The sequence below is a fragment of the Sciurus vulgaris genome, assembly GCF_902686455.1.
Source record: "Sciurus vulgaris genome assembly, chromosome: 4".
Lineage (NCBI taxonomy): Eukaryota > Metazoa > Chordata > Mammalia > Rodentia > Sciuridae > Sciurus > Sciurus vulgaris.
The window spans coordinates 160,194,858-160,211,875 of record NC_136464.1 but is presented as its reverse complement, the minus strand read 5'-3'; the positions used below and the strand labels follow the sequence as shown (position 1 = coordinate 160,211,875).

At 41.4% G+C, this 17,018-nt stretch overlaps 1 long non-coding RNA gene across 1 annotated transcript; it reads left to right on the top strand.

The window, feature by feature from the left end:
- Positions 1-2,994: 2,994 nt before the first annotated feature.
- Positions 2,995-15,323, top strand: LOC306660408. The gene is made up of 3 exons (XR_013763621.1): positions 2,995-3,172; positions 11,494-11,605; positions 14,801-15,323. It is a non-coding gene; the product is annotated as an uncharacterized lncRNA (long non-coding RNA).
- Positions 15,324-17,018: the final 1,695 nt, after the last annotated feature.

Genomic DNA, 17,018 nt, shown 5'->3' with positions numbered 1-17,018 from the left:
AGGGGGCCCCTTCCATCCCTGTTATTCTTTCTTATTTTTCTTGTGTGTTGCTTCACTTCAACTATATAGAGAGTTTAGAGCAGCTTTGGGGAAAATTTTTTCCATTCCTTCATCTCATTTCTCTGGTGCATTTTAGGTCTTCTTTGTGATTTATACGTATAAACAATATAAAATCATAATTATCAGCTTACATGAGTCTCTCCCAAATGGCTAACTATTGAATAAAACTGTTCATCCATTCTTATTTTCCTTGATAGTCTCTCCTTATGTTCACCAGGCTGCCTTACTCCTGCCTCAAATCTTACCTCAGATTTTACATTTCCAAAAAATTCTCAGCGGCAAAAGAATTCTAGCAACGCTGTCTCTATCCCCTGCAAACACTGGTCCCCTGTTCTTACTCTCTGCAGTTCAGCATGCCTGTAATCCCAGGATGAGGCAGGAAGATCCCAAATTCAAGGCCAGTCTCAGCAACTTAGTGAAACTATGTCTCCAAATAAAAAATTAAAAGGACTGGTAGTGTAGCTCAGTGGTAAAGAACCCTGAGTTCAATCCCCAGTGCCCACCCCACACACACACCAAAGACTGTGAAATAAAGTAAGGATAATGATTAAGTTTTGGAAGAAACATGTGTTTCTTCCTTCTTGACCAGTGCCAGGACTTACACCTTCATGACAGATAAGCATTTGAGATTCTTAACAATTAAAACATACAAAATTTAGACTGGAGATGTAGCTCCATGGTAGAGGTCTTGCTTAGCATGCCCTTGATTTACCTCCAAAAGAAAATAAAACACATAATTATAATTGATCATGATATTTGATGTTATTTGGGGAACACATTTTCTTATTATTATTTTGTATCTGCTATATTATAAGCATCACATATTTTTGAGTGTTTTCAAGCTTTATATAAATGTTGTTATACTACGCTTACTTGAGATTCCCTTTTCGTTGTTGAACATTGTGTTTCTGAGATTTATCCATGTTATAAGAGTAGAGTTAGCACATTAATTTTAATTTCTGTAACAATACAATCCATTCATTTCCATTTATGTTCAAGGTTATTATGGATAGATAAGGACTTTGCCACTTTGTTAATTGTTTTCTAATTGTTTATAGATCCTTTATTCCTTCCTTCCTTTGAATTTTTTTGTGTTTATGTACCATAAGTTGTTGCTTTGTGATTAACACGAGGTTATTATATTTAATAATGTGGTCTTTCAACCTTCATACTAAAGTTAAAAGCGATTTATATACCACCATTACAGTATTAGAGTATTCCAATTTGAAGGTGTACTTACTTTTACCAGTGAGTTTTATACTTTCAGATGTTTTCATGTTACTTGTTAGCATCCTTGCCTGTAACTTTAAAAACTCACCCTGTTTCCTGTTGATGGATATTTGACTTGTTCCTTGCAAGCTATTGGCCAGAGGTTAAATTCAGTTCTTTGCTGTAGGGTTCTCTGCATAGGGCATTTCATAAAGATGCCAACTTGCTTCACCAAAGCCAGCAAGGGATAAGATTACTAACAAGACAGAAGCCAGAATCTTAAATAATCTGTTCATGCAGTTGTATGAACAATTAGCAAATTCTATTGATTAGAGACTAGTCACAGGTCCCAGTCATACACAAGAAGAGGGGATTATGAAGAAATATGAATTACAGGAAGTGGGTTTATTACAGACCATCTTACTTTCTAGACCCCTCCAGCAGGTATAACAGTGGAGAGCCCACCATCACAGATCTATGCTTTAACGAGTCTAGAGATTTATTTCTCTTTCATTTAAAAATCTGAATAGGCGGTGCAGGGCTGGGATGACATCTCCACAGTCATCAGGGGCCCAGGCTCCTCCTGTCTCATTGACCTGCCCTTTGCAATATGTGACTTCTCCTCATTGTACAAAATAGCTGCCATAGCACTTGCTGCATTCCAACCCCTCAGACCCACCCCACACGCTGTGGTCAGAGTAACTGTACTGAAACGTAAGTCTGATCATTTCACTTCTCTGGGCAAAACCCTTCAGTGGCAGTGCTGATCTACAAAAGTGGATCCAAAACCATTTGTACCATGAACCACTGAACTCAGTACATACTTATGTACATTTATTATTTTTTAATTTAGACACACACGCACACTAACCACACACCGTACAAAGTGGCATTTATCTGTGCTGTGGATCTTTTTGCGCGGTACTGGGGATCGAACCCAGGGCCTTGTGCTTGCAAAAGGAGCACTCTACCATCTGAGCTATCTCCCCAGCCCTGTACTGCAGATCTTGTTCTCTGATAGTCTCTATTCCATTTCATTCACATTTAATTCATGAACTAGGTGGGTGTGAGTAGACACAACCTCCAGGTGACTTGGTCCTGCCCGCTCTTCCTTGCTGTCTGCCGTCCACCCTCCTCGCTCTCCCAGACATCCGTGCCCACACACCTCTCCTGCCCACCCCAGCGGACCCCTCTGTACCCTTCACCTTCCCAGCTCCTCTGTACCCTGCAAGAATCAGCTCAGGCATTGCCATTCCCTAGCCCCAGTCCTCTTCCCGTGTGCCCCATGGGACCCCACGCCCCCCCATCAGCGATCATGCTGACTCTAACCATCTGTTCACTTCTGTTTTCCTGCTGAACAATATGCTCCTTGAGAATGGGGAATGGGTCTTACGGCTTTGTATCCCTGGTCCTAGCCTGGTGCCTGGCATAGAGTTATAACTCAATAAGTGTTTTTTATATGAATAAATAAATGAACGAATGTCACAAAGACATTCCTGACAACACTTATTGAAAATCTACTGTTTGTAGAGCATTGGGCCAGAGAGAATTATGAAAAGTATAGTGGAATTTGCTGATGTTAAATAAAAAATAGGTATAAAATGACCTGTACTTATAAATAAGAACTGTCTTTATATCTACAACTAAGTCCTATCTAACGGCTCACTGATGGTCGATTGAAAGGTCTCATCTCTTTCATCTCTCCTTTTAACATTTTCCCAACTTTCATCTCTTAGGCGAGAAACCTCAGACATCCCTCAGACGTTGCTCTCCTAACCCTGGTCTGCTCTCCAAGAGCGAGGCCCAGTGTGGAGCAAAAGAAGAGCTGTTCAAGCGATTTTGATCAAGTACCCTACATGACTAATCCAGACCCTCCAAAATAGCACCGGGGAGCCAAAATGAGGTAATGGAGCAGGTGATGGGAGGGTAGTTAAGGACATGCCCGGCAGCTGCTCCAGATGCCAGTAAGAGCCAGAATATCCAGGAATGCAGCAGAGCAGAGGAGAGTGAATCCCAAAACAGACTCAGTGCCTCACCGTCAGATCCTTCCTTGACAGGAATCCCAGTGTGCCAAGGACCACTCTGCAACCCTGGTCTGGTACATTAACAAACAGACCAAGTCAAAAACAGAAGCAGACCGTATTAAAAAGAATGAGATATTCTAAGGTAACAGTGCAGCGTGGGCTTCATGTAGAATCCCAAGCGCAGGAGAGCGCCATCATAAGTGTCCTGACCCTCAAACTGCTGCTCTCTCCCTCTGGTTAATAATAGTACAACGGTTTATATTTGTTCTGAGTTTTATACCCTGTGAGGAGGTGTTTTATCTCATTTTATCCTCACAACAGTCCTGTCAGACAGGTGCAAGTATTAGCTTCCTTTGGTAGACAAAGAAACAGATTTAGAGAGGTTAAACAATGGCTCGTGGGTCACACCACTAGTAAGTGACTAGAACCGTTTGGGTTTCTAATTTATCACAGTACCGATTTGTTACAATGAAATAACAATCAGAAACCTGGATACTAACCCCCAGGCGGCTGGCTACGCAGCTGTGTGATCTTGGACTAATCATCCAACTTTCGGGGCTTCCTTTCCTCACTTATAAAAACTGTATATGATGATACCACCCCTCTCCGCCTCCCAGGGTGCTTGAGAGGACAGTACAGGGGAGGAAGTGCTCTGTGACTGACATGATAATCCCCAGAGGTCAGATATCAGCAATCTTTTCTAACAAAATAATCAGAGTAATACTTTTAATAATCTTTTTATTTTGGCAGTGCCTTTCATCACAACCATTCAGTAATTTCTCAGCTTGTTGTCATCTATAAAGCACCCCTGTGGGTACCATATCTCAAGGTGTACCAGCTGCAGATCAGTGAGGGAGAGGGACTCTTTCTTCTTAGCATAACTTCAGAGCAGGGATTCTCAGTGTTGTATCCACTGGAATCTGTTGGGGAACTTTAAACAGACAGGTTTCCAGTCCCCACACTGACCAATTACAATTTTAATCTTAAGGCAGAGAAGGAACTGAGCATCAATATTTTTTTTAAAGTTTCCAAGTCTATTCTAATATGCAGATAAGATTGGAAACCAATGCTACTGAGACTATTTATGCATCTTCATGGCTACTGAAAGGGATCTTAGTTTTTAAAGGACACAACTTCTGCTTCTGTAAATATCCATCCCTTTGCTACGAAGATGGAAGTATATAAGTCAAGAAGATCTGAGGTTTGTTAGGAAAGAGACCCAGGAACTTAACCCTGAGCTCAAACCAAAATCATCCTAAAATACCACCAACACATATGTAGCAAGCCTATTGTATTAGTCAGCTTTCCATTGCTGTGACAAAACATCTTAGGTAATCAAATTAAAAGGAGGAAAGGTTGTTTGGGGCCTATAGTTTTAGGATTTCAGTTCATGGTTGGTTGACGCTATTGCTTTGGGCCTGTGGCAACACAATACATTATGACGGAAGCACATGTCAGAGGATGCCTGTTCACTTCAGGACATCAGGGAAGCAAAGAAAGAAAGAAGAAGGGGCTGGGATTCCAGCATCCTCTTCAAGAACATACATCCCAGTGACCCGACTCTTCCACTAGTGCCTGCCCTCTAAAAGTTCCACTACCTCCTAATTGTGCCATAGGCTGGTCATGAAGCTTTTAACATACAGGCCTTTAGGGGACATTTCCAGATCTAAAGTATTGAACCTCTTTTTTAAACAGCCACTGTTGGAGGGAGACACAGATGGATAAGGCAGAAAACAGAGTAGAGAATCCTGGTCAGAGAGTTCCTTCTCCATTGCTGTTCCTCCACTAAAATCCACTTCTTGAAAGCATTCCACAATGTCTTCCCTATGTCAGAGTGAATAGAATATTGTATACTTTAAAAAAAAAATCTTGAAGGATAAATACATAAACAACTAGTGGCCAATTCTATAATTTTCCCTACTGATAATAAGGAAATAATCATGCAACCTTTAATTTTAATTCCTTCCCTTGAAATTCCAATGTATTTGTAAATTGTACATGTATGATGTTTCATTTTAAGGTTAACCCAAATAAGCATCAATTTACTTTATAAATAAAAATGTGATATGTTTTTATCCATTAAAAGTAATTTCTAGTAAAAAGGTTGGTTCAGCTATTTATCTCAAATTGCCTAAAGAAGCCATTATCAGAAGAAAAAGTGCAGTAAAATTCGAAGTATTGCTATCATTAGGGTTTGATTTTGTGTCTCCACAGGAGAGGAAGTAGTAGCATTTCCTTATCTATTAACCTCTGAATTTGTTAATCATCCCCCAAATGAAGAAACAAAATAATAAAAGGATTTTGACCTTGCGGGGAGCTCCCTTTGGAACTGGGAACCACCCAAATGAGACAGTCCCTTCAACTGTTCGCTTTAGACATGCTCTTGGGATGAGTTACACTGTCTCATTTGATCACTTCTTTCACAAGACGGCAAATAATTTGGATTGGGACAAACTCTTATTACAAGACCTAGAGATTTAAATAATGAAGGGGTTTATCTCTCCTCTGAGATTTTATAGTGCACAGCAGTAGCCTGGAGACAAATACCCACACCTCTGGGATTCCACAAAAGTGATAATTAGGCAACATTTTACTGCGTTGCAGTGAGTGGGTAAAAGGTGGAACTGGACTACTCTCAGGGGCTTAGGGACAAAATTGGCTTCCTGGAGAGCCAACAGAAGAATCTGGAAGCCTAAAAATAGTTAATAAAACTAAGACCCCCAAGGGAGACTTTCCAGCTGTTGAAGTGAAAAAGATGAAATATCTTCTAGGTTCGAAAAGGAGATTTTTTTTTTAACGAAAAACTCAACAAAGTTCACCAGAGTTTGGGTAGAGCATTTAAAAAAAATAAGAAGAAGATCAGAACTGTTATAGTCACAGTAATCTAACTGAAGACTCTTCTTCTTTATAATGTCTTTTTAAAAACATCTAAAACTAGATCCTACAGATAATGAACTGTTCTTTCTCCTGAGTTCCTTAGAACACAACACCTTCATGACCCAGAGGACACGTGCTGTCTTACCACCTCTCAGACGTAAATCCTGACAAGGTCCTTCACAGTTTTTCCTCTGGCCTCTAATTATAATTTATTCCTTAACTCGACCTACATTTCACATGTCCTTGTATGAATGAGCTGCAGTATGCACTGTGGTTAAGCCCCTGGACACCAGGCCCAGCCGCCTGACCATGGCAATGACTTCACCTCTTTGTGCCCTGGTGTTCTTGGCTGTAGGATGGGAGAACCCCAAGTACCAGAGTCTTTGGGCTGTCAGGAGAATTAAGCAGTTATTACACAGAAAAGCACTGGGAAAGTGTGCAAGGTACAGTAAGAACTCCTTACATGTTTGTTATTATTACCACCACATTTTGTGATTCTTTAGCACCTATAAAAATAGGTAGCATATTTTGAAGTTTAAAAACAAGACACATGGTCTAATAAAAAATTATTTTCAGGTTTGTGGATTTATTTATGTGCAAGATCTCAACGAGATATTTACTTACAGGTCTAAGGTATCATTTTTAAATTACATACAACCCTAAAACCTAAGAAGTATTCCATAGCATGGTCCCTGACCTCAAGCAGTTTGCATTCCACTTGAGAAACAGAACATAGTCCCAGGAAACGAAAGACAGAGATCCAACATGGTTCACGATTATGTAAAAGTGAGGAGTTCAGACCATAAGAACTACAAAAATGCAGAGGAGAAGGAACTCCGAGGGAATCAGGCCTCCCTGGGTACCTAAAGATGATGGGGAACTGCATCTAGACCACGAGGTAAAGGCAGGGGAAGGATCGGGATTTTCCAGCAGGAAGGGAGCTAGGAAGGTGAGGGCGAGGGACAGAGCCATTCATTTGCAACGTGTCGTTTTCTGTTTGAAACTGGGTGAAATCCTTCAGTGAAGGAATTCCAGGCACAGGCCACATGGCTGAGGGCTCCCAATGCCAGACTGAAAGGGTGCGACCCTGCCCCGAAAGGCCCTGAGTTCTGTTAGTTGGAAAGTGTTAGAAACAGACGTGCGTGTGATAGATTCGTGTGGGTAGACAAAGGAAGCAAGGAGCAGCGCGGATAACTTCTTAATAATCAATATAACCTGAGGAGGTCCTGCCAGGGATTGGGTAGGGAGACTGGGAACCAAGAGCAACAGCCCTGAGGGCATGACAAAGACGGATCCCCCTTCACTCCGTTCTGATACAGCAGATCTACCCCCCCAAAATGGCCCAAGTTACCTGAGCACGGCAGGCCAAGGTCGGTGTCAGACTGCTTCCCAGGTTCTTTAGGGCAGCTGGACTCTGTCCCTCCGCTCTTTCTTCTTAGGTGCTACGGAGCAAAGACCCCACAGCCTCAGAAAACCGTTCCAACATCCTTATTGATTGTCTCAATAAGTCCACATACTCATTCCCAATCGTATAGGGTTTCTGAAATTATTTTTAATTTGCATTGATGAATAATTTTAAGTTAATAAGTCACTAGTGATTTAGTAGTTTAGAGGTTGGAAGAGTGTGGTGGTTCCACCCCTCACTTATCCACAGTTTTGCCTTCTGAGATCTCAGCCATCACTTTTTTTTTAAATTAATTTTTTTTTATTTTCACAGACACAAAATGGGGTACACAAATGGGATACAACTTTTCATTTCTATGGTTGTACACAATGCAGATTCACACCATTCATGTAATCATAAATGTAGATAGGGTAATACTGTCTGTTTCATTCTACTATCTTTCCCCACCCCATTTTCCTCTACACCATCCAAAGTTCCTTCATTCTTTTCTTCCCTCCGCAACCCCCTCCTCGTTATATATCATCATCCACTTATCAGAGAAAACGTTCAGCCTTTGGTTTTTTGGGCTTGGCCTATTTCACTTAGCATGATATTTTCCAACTTCATCTATTTACAAGCAAATGCCATGATTTTATTCTTCTTTATGGCCCAGTAATATTCCACTGTGTATCTATACCACAGTTTCTTTAACCATTCATCAATTGAAGGGCATCTTGGTTGGTTCCACAATCTAGCTACGATGAATTGAGCTGCTATGAACATTGATATGGCTGCATTACTGTAGTATGCTGATTTTAAGTCCTTTGGTTATAAACCGAGGAGTGGGATAGCTGGGTCAAAAGGTGGGTCCATTCCAAGTTTTCTAAGGAATCTCCATACTGCTTTTTCAGAGTGGCTGCACCAATTTGCAACTCCACCAGCAATGTATGAGTGTGCCTTTTTTCCCACATCCATCAACCATCACTTCTGCCATTGCATGGGTTTATACTGAAGTTCATCTCTCCACTGATTACCTGAGTACTCTCAGCAGCTGATCTTCTGCTGTTGCCCAATAATAAAGTATTGTTAATGAATATATTGAATGAAAGAATGAATGAATGGTACCTAAACAAAATTCTGCATCCTAGAAATGGGAGCTATAACCACTAATCAGTCACAGTGAAGAGATAGCATTTGACCCAGGTATCAAAGGTCAAATTTGATTTTGCTTGGCAAGGAAAGAAAAAGGGGTGGGGATTATAAACAAACAAACAAACAAAAATAACCAGAACAAAGGCACAGAAGTGGGCAAATATATGGCCTTCTCAGAGAGCAACTAATATCACAGGTCTAGTGGAAGAGAGCCATGAAAGAGCAAGTTGGGGCCAGAATAATGTGGGGAGCCTGGGCCTACCTGGACCTAAATGGAGAACTATGAAGGAATTTCAAGTAGGGGAGAGATGCGATCAGATTCGTGACTTGACTGGAGATTGGTTAGGAGGAGATTGCTGGAGTCCAGACAATTATCATCAGTAATAGCTTTGTAGAGAGAGTCCAGCAGCAATGAGATGAGGAAAACAAAGTCGATTTCAGAATTTTGGAAATAGGATCCAGAGAATCAGGTGACCAGTTGAACGTGGGAAGGGAGCACCCAGCGAAGTTGAAGCTTGGCCAGGCTTTCTGACCCGGTGACTGAGAATGGTCAGGCCACACTGACCATTGCAAGCTCTGAGAAAGCAAAGGCGGGTATTCTCTGCAGCTCCTACAGCTCCTAACACACGCCCTGCCTTCAGACACACTCAGTCAACATTTGTTGAAAGAATTAATGTTTCTTACATAACCAAATATATAAAAGAGGAAAACATTACTGAACTTGATAATGTCTTTCTCAGAGGCTCTCTGGCATTTTTTAGATTCTCACCATGTTTTTCAACCACAAATGGATTCAGGAGTATGTCAACCATGTCATTCGACTTGTACACGCACCAAACTGGCCCGTCGCTGCACAAACTGAAACCTCCTTTAAGACTGTGTGTGCTGGGACAAAGGCCAGGTGGCTGGTGTTTTGACTTTTTTTTTTTTTTTTTTTTTTTTTTGGAGAGAAGCCTCTGGTAGTCTCAGTCCTCTGAACATGAATCCAAAACAATAAGACAAGCAGAATATTTCCTGCCAGTGGAATGAAAGAAGCAAACCTACTACAGGTAAATTGGAATCTTCAAATAGGCCCATAACACATTGCTGAGACGGTCTGCAGATAATGGCTTTAGTTAGCGTGGGGCCACAGATCTTTACATTTCCTTGTTCACCTGGCAGGACTAATGAGATTTTATGGCAGGCAAGTGTTTATCCCTTGGGTGACATTGGCAAGAACAACTCTATCTTTATCAGTAAAGGGCTTTCTGCACAGCAGCTTTTCCCCCACAGACGGCTACGGGCTAGATAACGACATTTACGACATGGAAGAGCCTCGTTTCTTCACCTGAGCCCTCCACCCAGCCCCTTCTGTTAGTTGGAGCTGTCGTTCTATCCTAATGTTACATTACTCCACAACAAGTGGCTGGCAGGAAAAAACAGATTAACGACAAAGAGAAGAAAAAGTTTCAGATGGGACCTGAAAAGAGATGCAGGGCTGTCCACTCCGTATCTCAAATATCAAATGCTCCCAGGAGACCATTAATGATAGGTCTGCAGGAAGGCGGTTGCCTACAGTACCATAATTGCTTTTCTTCCCATGAGTAGTGGCTAGGACGAAGAGAGGGTGACTACCACTTCAGTCTGTGACGAGGGTTTGATCCCTCCTTGTAGCCATCACCTTGCTACAATAGCTCACAATGTCTGTTCTCCATACCTAACAAAGGCTCATACACAACTACGCAAACCCACATAATTGAAAACTGCCACCATAAACCCTTAGCATGATGCATCCATTCTACCCTTGTAGTCAGGAAACTATCCCCAGTTCTCAAACCAAAGGGATTTTGGGGAAATGGCTCAGCGAGGTTCTGGTTCTGCTTCTCCTATTGAATATAGTTAACAGGTAGACAGAATGCATGGGGATGCCACATGAGGACTCTTTTTTTGGGGGTCCTGGGGATTGAACCCAGGGCCTTGTGTGTGCGAGGCAAGCATTTTACTGACTGAGTTATATCCCCAGCCACACGTGAGGACTCTTAAGAGAGCAGGTAGATTGGAGAAGAACACAAGAATGCAAAGGGCCACCAAACTAACTGCATTTGCCATGTTTTCGCTCTGGTAGGACTCAAGGTAGCATGGAACCCAGAAGTGGGCTTCAGTGTGAACAGAGAGCTCCAGCATCAATCTCATGGTTCAGGTTCAAGATGAGAGAAAGGCATCTTCTGGCAGTGACAGCCACAGCATGGAAGGTCCCCCGACATGGAAAATGCTGAGGAAGGGAACACTTCCAAAGGACCGTGGTCTCCTGAGCATTCTTTTACTTTGTGTGCCCCCACCATTGGTCCTAAACAGGGGCGGAGACACAATAAGGGCACAGAAGAGTGGGGTAAATAAAGCTGCAGCTTCTGGGATGGTCAACCAAGAAGGTGAGTCCTGGGAAAGTGGAAAGTTCCGGGGAGATCGTGGAGGGGGAGATGCTTGGGAAACACAAAACTCAAAAAGTCATTTGCAGACTTTGGGGCTTAACCCCAAGCTATGAATGCTTGGATTTGACCAAAAACTGCATAACAAAGAATGTAAGAACTGAATTGACAGCTATATCACTGTTATGGTTTGGACTGTAAATGTCCCCCAGAGGTCTGGGTACTGAAGTCTTGGTCCCCAGTCTGTGGCAATATCGGGAAATGGTGGAACCTTTAAGAGATGAGGCCTGTGACAGAAGTTAGATCACTGAGGATGTGTCCTTGAAGGGAATATTAGGAGTCTAGCTCCTTCCTCTCTTTCTTTCTCTTCTTTGTTTCCCAGCCTTCATGAGGTGAACAGCTTTGTCCATCATGGCCTCCCACTATGATGTTCTGCTTCCCTGCAGGCCCAGAGCAATGGGACCAAGTGACCATGGACTGATGTCTCTGAAACTGTGAGCCATATCTTTCCTTCTTTTAAGTTAATTATCTCAGGTATTTTGTCATAGCAACAAGCTGATTAATTAATCTAGGTCTTAGCCTGACCATGAGAGAGTAGTCATCCAAGAGAAATCTAAACAGCACTGCCAAGACTTTGAAAACAGAATTGACATTCCAACCACAATCTCAGAAGGCTGATGAGAATGTGTAATCTAAATCAACTGTCAATTTCGTGCTAAACAACAGGCAAACAAACAAAGATTATCTACAGGTTTTAATAAGACCCATTATCTCATGGTACAATATTCTAAATGTCCATGATGGGATTCAAAGCTACTTGAACCAGGAAAATTTCACCTCACAAAGAAGACAATCACAGATGTCAATGCCAAGATAACAAAGATATGAAAGTTATTAAAGCAGCTAGTAGAAAAATGCTCTAAGAAGAATAAACACTCTAGAAAGCCTCAGCTAAATAAATGAATAAATAAAATATAAAAGAATCAAATTCATGTTTTGAATTAAAATACACAATAATAAAAATTTAAAACTTACCAAATGGTTCAATAAAAGAGAGATGACAGCATTAAGTCAAGCAACCAGAAAATAGCAACAGAAATTATACAGTCTTTTCATAAAGATTGAAAAACAATTAACAGCACTTTGGGGTCCTACAGAACAATTCCCCAAAAGTCTAACATTTGTATTAGCAGAGTCCTAGAAAGGTAGGAAAAAGGAGCATGGTCCAAAAAAATACTTGAAAAATAAAGACTGAAAACTCCCCAGTCTTAGCCCAAAGCCCAAACCTGTATATTCAAGAAGTTCAGTGAACCCCAAACAGGACAAAGCCAGAGAAATACATACCCAAACACATCCTAATCAAACTAATAAAAATTAAGACAAACACAAAAATTATGAAAGCAATCAGTGGAAAACAACACACCATTTATAGGAGAGCAACAGTTCAAATGACTACAGAATTCTCCTCGGAAACATTTGGAGGCAAGAAGGCAGATGAGCAACGAGGTTAAATTGCTGAAAGAAAACAAAATATCATCCCAGAATCCTACATTCTAAGAAAATATCCTTCAGGAATGAAGGTGGAATAAAGTCAGATGAAGGAAAAATAAGAGAATTGGTTGGCAGTAGACCAGGCACTAGAAGAACTGCAAAAGAAAGATCTATGGATAGAATTCCCCTGTGTGAAAGAAGCCAGCCATTAGAGCTATGCACAGGAACAATTTCATTTCTCTGGCACTCTCAAAAAGACAGAACTATGGCAACTAAGAGCAGATCAGTGGTTGCCAGGGGCCAGGGGTGGGATGTGTGTGAATTAAGGGGGACAGCATGGGGGATTCTGCTGTGATGGAGTTGCTATGTATTCTGATTCTCTACACATATTAAAATGCATAGGTTTCTACATTATGCACACACAAAGTCAGTCTTGCTGCTTGCTAATCTTTTAAGCAATCAACAATGTTTTTTTTCTTTCCTTAAGAAACTTCTAGTCTTTGAATAACATCTGTAGCTTCACTACCTCCCTTTGATGCCTGCTTGTGAAGGTACTTAGTAAGGTCAATGCCAGGCTGTTTCTGCTGCCTTTGGGTACAACTCATAGTCAAATTTGCCCTCCCCACCTGCCGGATTGCCAGTTCAAGCAAAGAAAATGTCAAGTGTTTGAGTTACACTCTGAATAAGAAATCAGGATGCATTTTCTGAGCTAGTGCTCTCTCCACAAAATAACTAAAAGGTCACCCCCCCTCACTCCTCATCCTAAACAAGAAAAAACCTCTGGACTCATCAGTATCAGGATTTAGAGATCTGTATGTCACCTTCTCACTAGAGCATTAGCTTCTTCTGAGTTTCCTTACTAGCCTGCTATGTTCATGTGTTTCATTGCTGTGACCAAAATACCTGATGAGAACAATTTAGAGGAGCAAAGTTTATGCAGGGTACACAGTTTCAGAGGCTCGGTCCATGGTCAGTGGACTCCATTGCTATGGGCCTAAGGTTATGATGGTGGAAGGGCATGGTAGAGGAAAGTTTCTCAGTTCATGGCAGCCAGGAAGCAGAATGTGAGTGAAGAGCCAGGGACAAAATATAATCCCTAAAGGTATGCCCAGAGTGACCTAATTCCTCCAATCACAACCTACCTGTCCATAGTTACCATCCAATAATCTGTCCAAATTATTAATACATCAAATGGATTAATCCACCAATTACATCATAACTCTATAAACTAATCATTTCACCTCTGAACATTCCTGCATCTTCAAACACAAGAGCTTTTGGGGGGACACCTCATAACCAAACCACAGTATCCACCATACCCACAAATGCACAGCAAACCCCAGCAGACCCTGGGACCCTTATCTACTGCACCACCCTGACACTTTGCCACATATACAGTATTTATGCTGCAACAGACACCCTTTTGGTTAAAGTAATTCCTGTGGTTTGAAGCTGAAATGTCTTCCAAAGACCTGTGTGTTAAAGGCTTGGTTCCCAGCCTGTGGCACCATCAGGAGGTCATGGAACCTTTAGGAGGTGGGGCCTATTTGGAGGAAGTAAGGCATTGGGGGCCTGCATTTGGAGAGAATTTTGGAATCCCAACTCCTTCACCTCTGTCTCTGCTTCCAGGCTGCCCTCAGGTGAGCCACTTCCTCCATCACATGCTCCCATTGTGATGTTCTGCCTCACTACAGGCCCAAAAGAAAGGGAGTCAACCAACCATAGACTGAAACCACGAACCAAAGTACACCTTTCCTCCTTTGAAGTTCTTTACCTCAGTTTTTTTGGTCACAGTGATGGGAAGCCAACTAATGCAGTAATAAATCTTTTGTGTCAATTGGCTGCTATTATTACTTTTGCCTCCGGCAAACCCATAGGAGCAAAAGAAAATCGCGTGTTTGCAAGAGAAGGAATAGCAAGACCTTTAGTGCTGCTCCAATACTGCAGTTCTGCTTTGTTTAAAAGCTGTGTTAGCATGACTTTCTCCCCCTTAAGGCAGGAATTGTGTCTTACTCACTTGGGGTCTCCAGATAATTGCACAGTGACAGTGACAGACAGATAAAGGGGCTCACATAAGTGTGAGCTGTAAAAGAGTGAAGGAAAGCGTTCATGGCTGAAATAACTGGATGACAGAAAAAGGTGAAGTTCTGCACATGCAGGAGGGCTGGGCTCCCCTCACCAAAATGTGTCTCTGCCAGTGAAGGTGGACCTGTGGCCACTGAGAGAGGAGGATGCCAATCAAGGAGACCCATCTGGTAATGGAAAGGCAGGAGAATTTAACACAATGGGTGACTGACTCACCCCTCTGTCCCATGGGTTGGCATGAGCAGCCCATCTCTGCAATGAGCAAAAGGAAGGAAATCAGCAATGGAATAGAAAAATGATAATCATAGAGAAATACAAGTCAAGTGTGAGCCAAGCATCATTCCTCTGAAAGGTTTTCTATTCCATGAGATGTTCCTTCGAGTGTTCCCTCCTGGAATATGTTCAAGAAACACTTTATGCTCTGTCTCCTTCTTAAAGATGCACAATACATTTCTGCTTGTTAAATCCTTTCTACAAAGTTTCATAGTGAAGAAATATGCTTTAAAAATGGGTATAATTGAGGTATAATTAACATATGCACAGATCTCAAGTATTTAGTTCAACAAGTTTTGAGAGTTTCATGTTCATTTACGACCACCCAAAACAAAAGGAGACATTTCCATCACCCCAGAAAGTTCCAAGCCCATTCCAGAAAGCCCCTGTGACCCCTCAGAGAAAAGTACTGAGTTCTGCATGTTTTTTTTGTATGTGTCTGACTTCTTTTGCTCAAAGATTTTTCAATTTCATCAATGCTGTTGTTTATATCCATAGTTCAGGTTTTTTTCTTTTTTTATTGCTGAGCTGTATTCCACTGTGCGTGTATAAACAAATTCATATGACGTGCATGCAGCCTCGCATTACTTAATGACAGGGATAAAGTCTGATAAACATGCCATTAGGTGATTTTGTCATCATGGGAGCATCGTAGAAGGTACTCACACAAACTGACACAGCTACAGCATCACTAGGCAACCTAACCTTATGGGGCCACCTTCATACATGTGGTCCATCCTTGGCTGAAACATTATTATGTGGTGAATGACCATATAGCCAAGCTTTGATTATCCATTCTCAGGTTGATGGACATTTGGCTTGCTTCCAGGTTTTAACTATAATAGATAAGGCTTGTACAAACATTCTCATGTGAGACTGGTGGGGCACCAAGAACATAATGTAAAATCAGAAAAATGAGAAATGATACTCCATTTATGTGTGATTTATCAAAATGTATAAATGCATTCTACTGTCATATACAACTAATTAGAACAAATAAAATAAATTAAAAAATATAAATATGTTTAACTTTATGAAAAGTGCTAAGCAGTTCTCCATAGTGTTTGCATTGGTTTAACTCTTTAAACTTCATATTTCCCAGGCTGAGGATGCAGGTCAATGATGGAGTACTTGCCTAGGATGCTCAAGGCCCTGGTGTAATCCCCAGCAAAAATAAATAAAGAAGTAAATAAGCAAACCAACTTCATATTGCCATATTCACTTGATCATTCCCACACATCTGAAAAGTTGGCTTGAGTATCTTTAAGATCCTTCCCTGTTTTATCCAATGAGATAAGCCATTCAGAAGTGGAATCATTCAAAGTCTTTTACAAATCTTATGGGTAAAAGCAAATTAGGAGAATCCCAGATGAACAGAAAAGCTTTAAAAGGTAGAGAGTAGGAAGAGAAAAGAGACTGATGGGCCACAGTGCGGAGGAGATGCATGTGGGCAGAGACATGATGACGGGTATTCAGGCCGGAGGGAATCCGATACCAAAGATGGACATGAATGAAGCAGAGAGAATGCTCCAGCAGTGTTTAGGAAGTTTCCTTAGTTTAGGGACATTGATAATGATAAGATAGTCAGAAAACTCTTCATTTTTTTAAAGGGAGGGGTTAGATAAGGGATTTGGGATAAAGATGAAAATAAGGTATGATAAAACTTTACTTTGCATTCTATTTTCATTTATTAATAACTTAATCTCAAGCCAAGCTTGCTGGAGCACACCTGTAATCCCAGCAACGCAGGCGAGCAAGGCAGAAGGATTGCAAGTTCAAGGCCAACCTGGGCAATTCAGCAAGATCCTTCCTCTAAAGAAAAAATGAAAAAGGCTAGAAATGCAGTTCAGTGGTAGAACATCCCTGGGCTGGATCCCCGATACCAGGGAGAAACAGAACAGGACCAGAGAAAGAATTCACGCTCATACCACTGCTAGGTTATGATCCTTTGTAGATCCCTTTGCTATTTTGAAAGACACACTTGCTGCCATTTGTTCTAGACTATCTTTTGAAGGAAGTTTCTATAATGAACAACTTGGAAAAATAACCACTTCTACC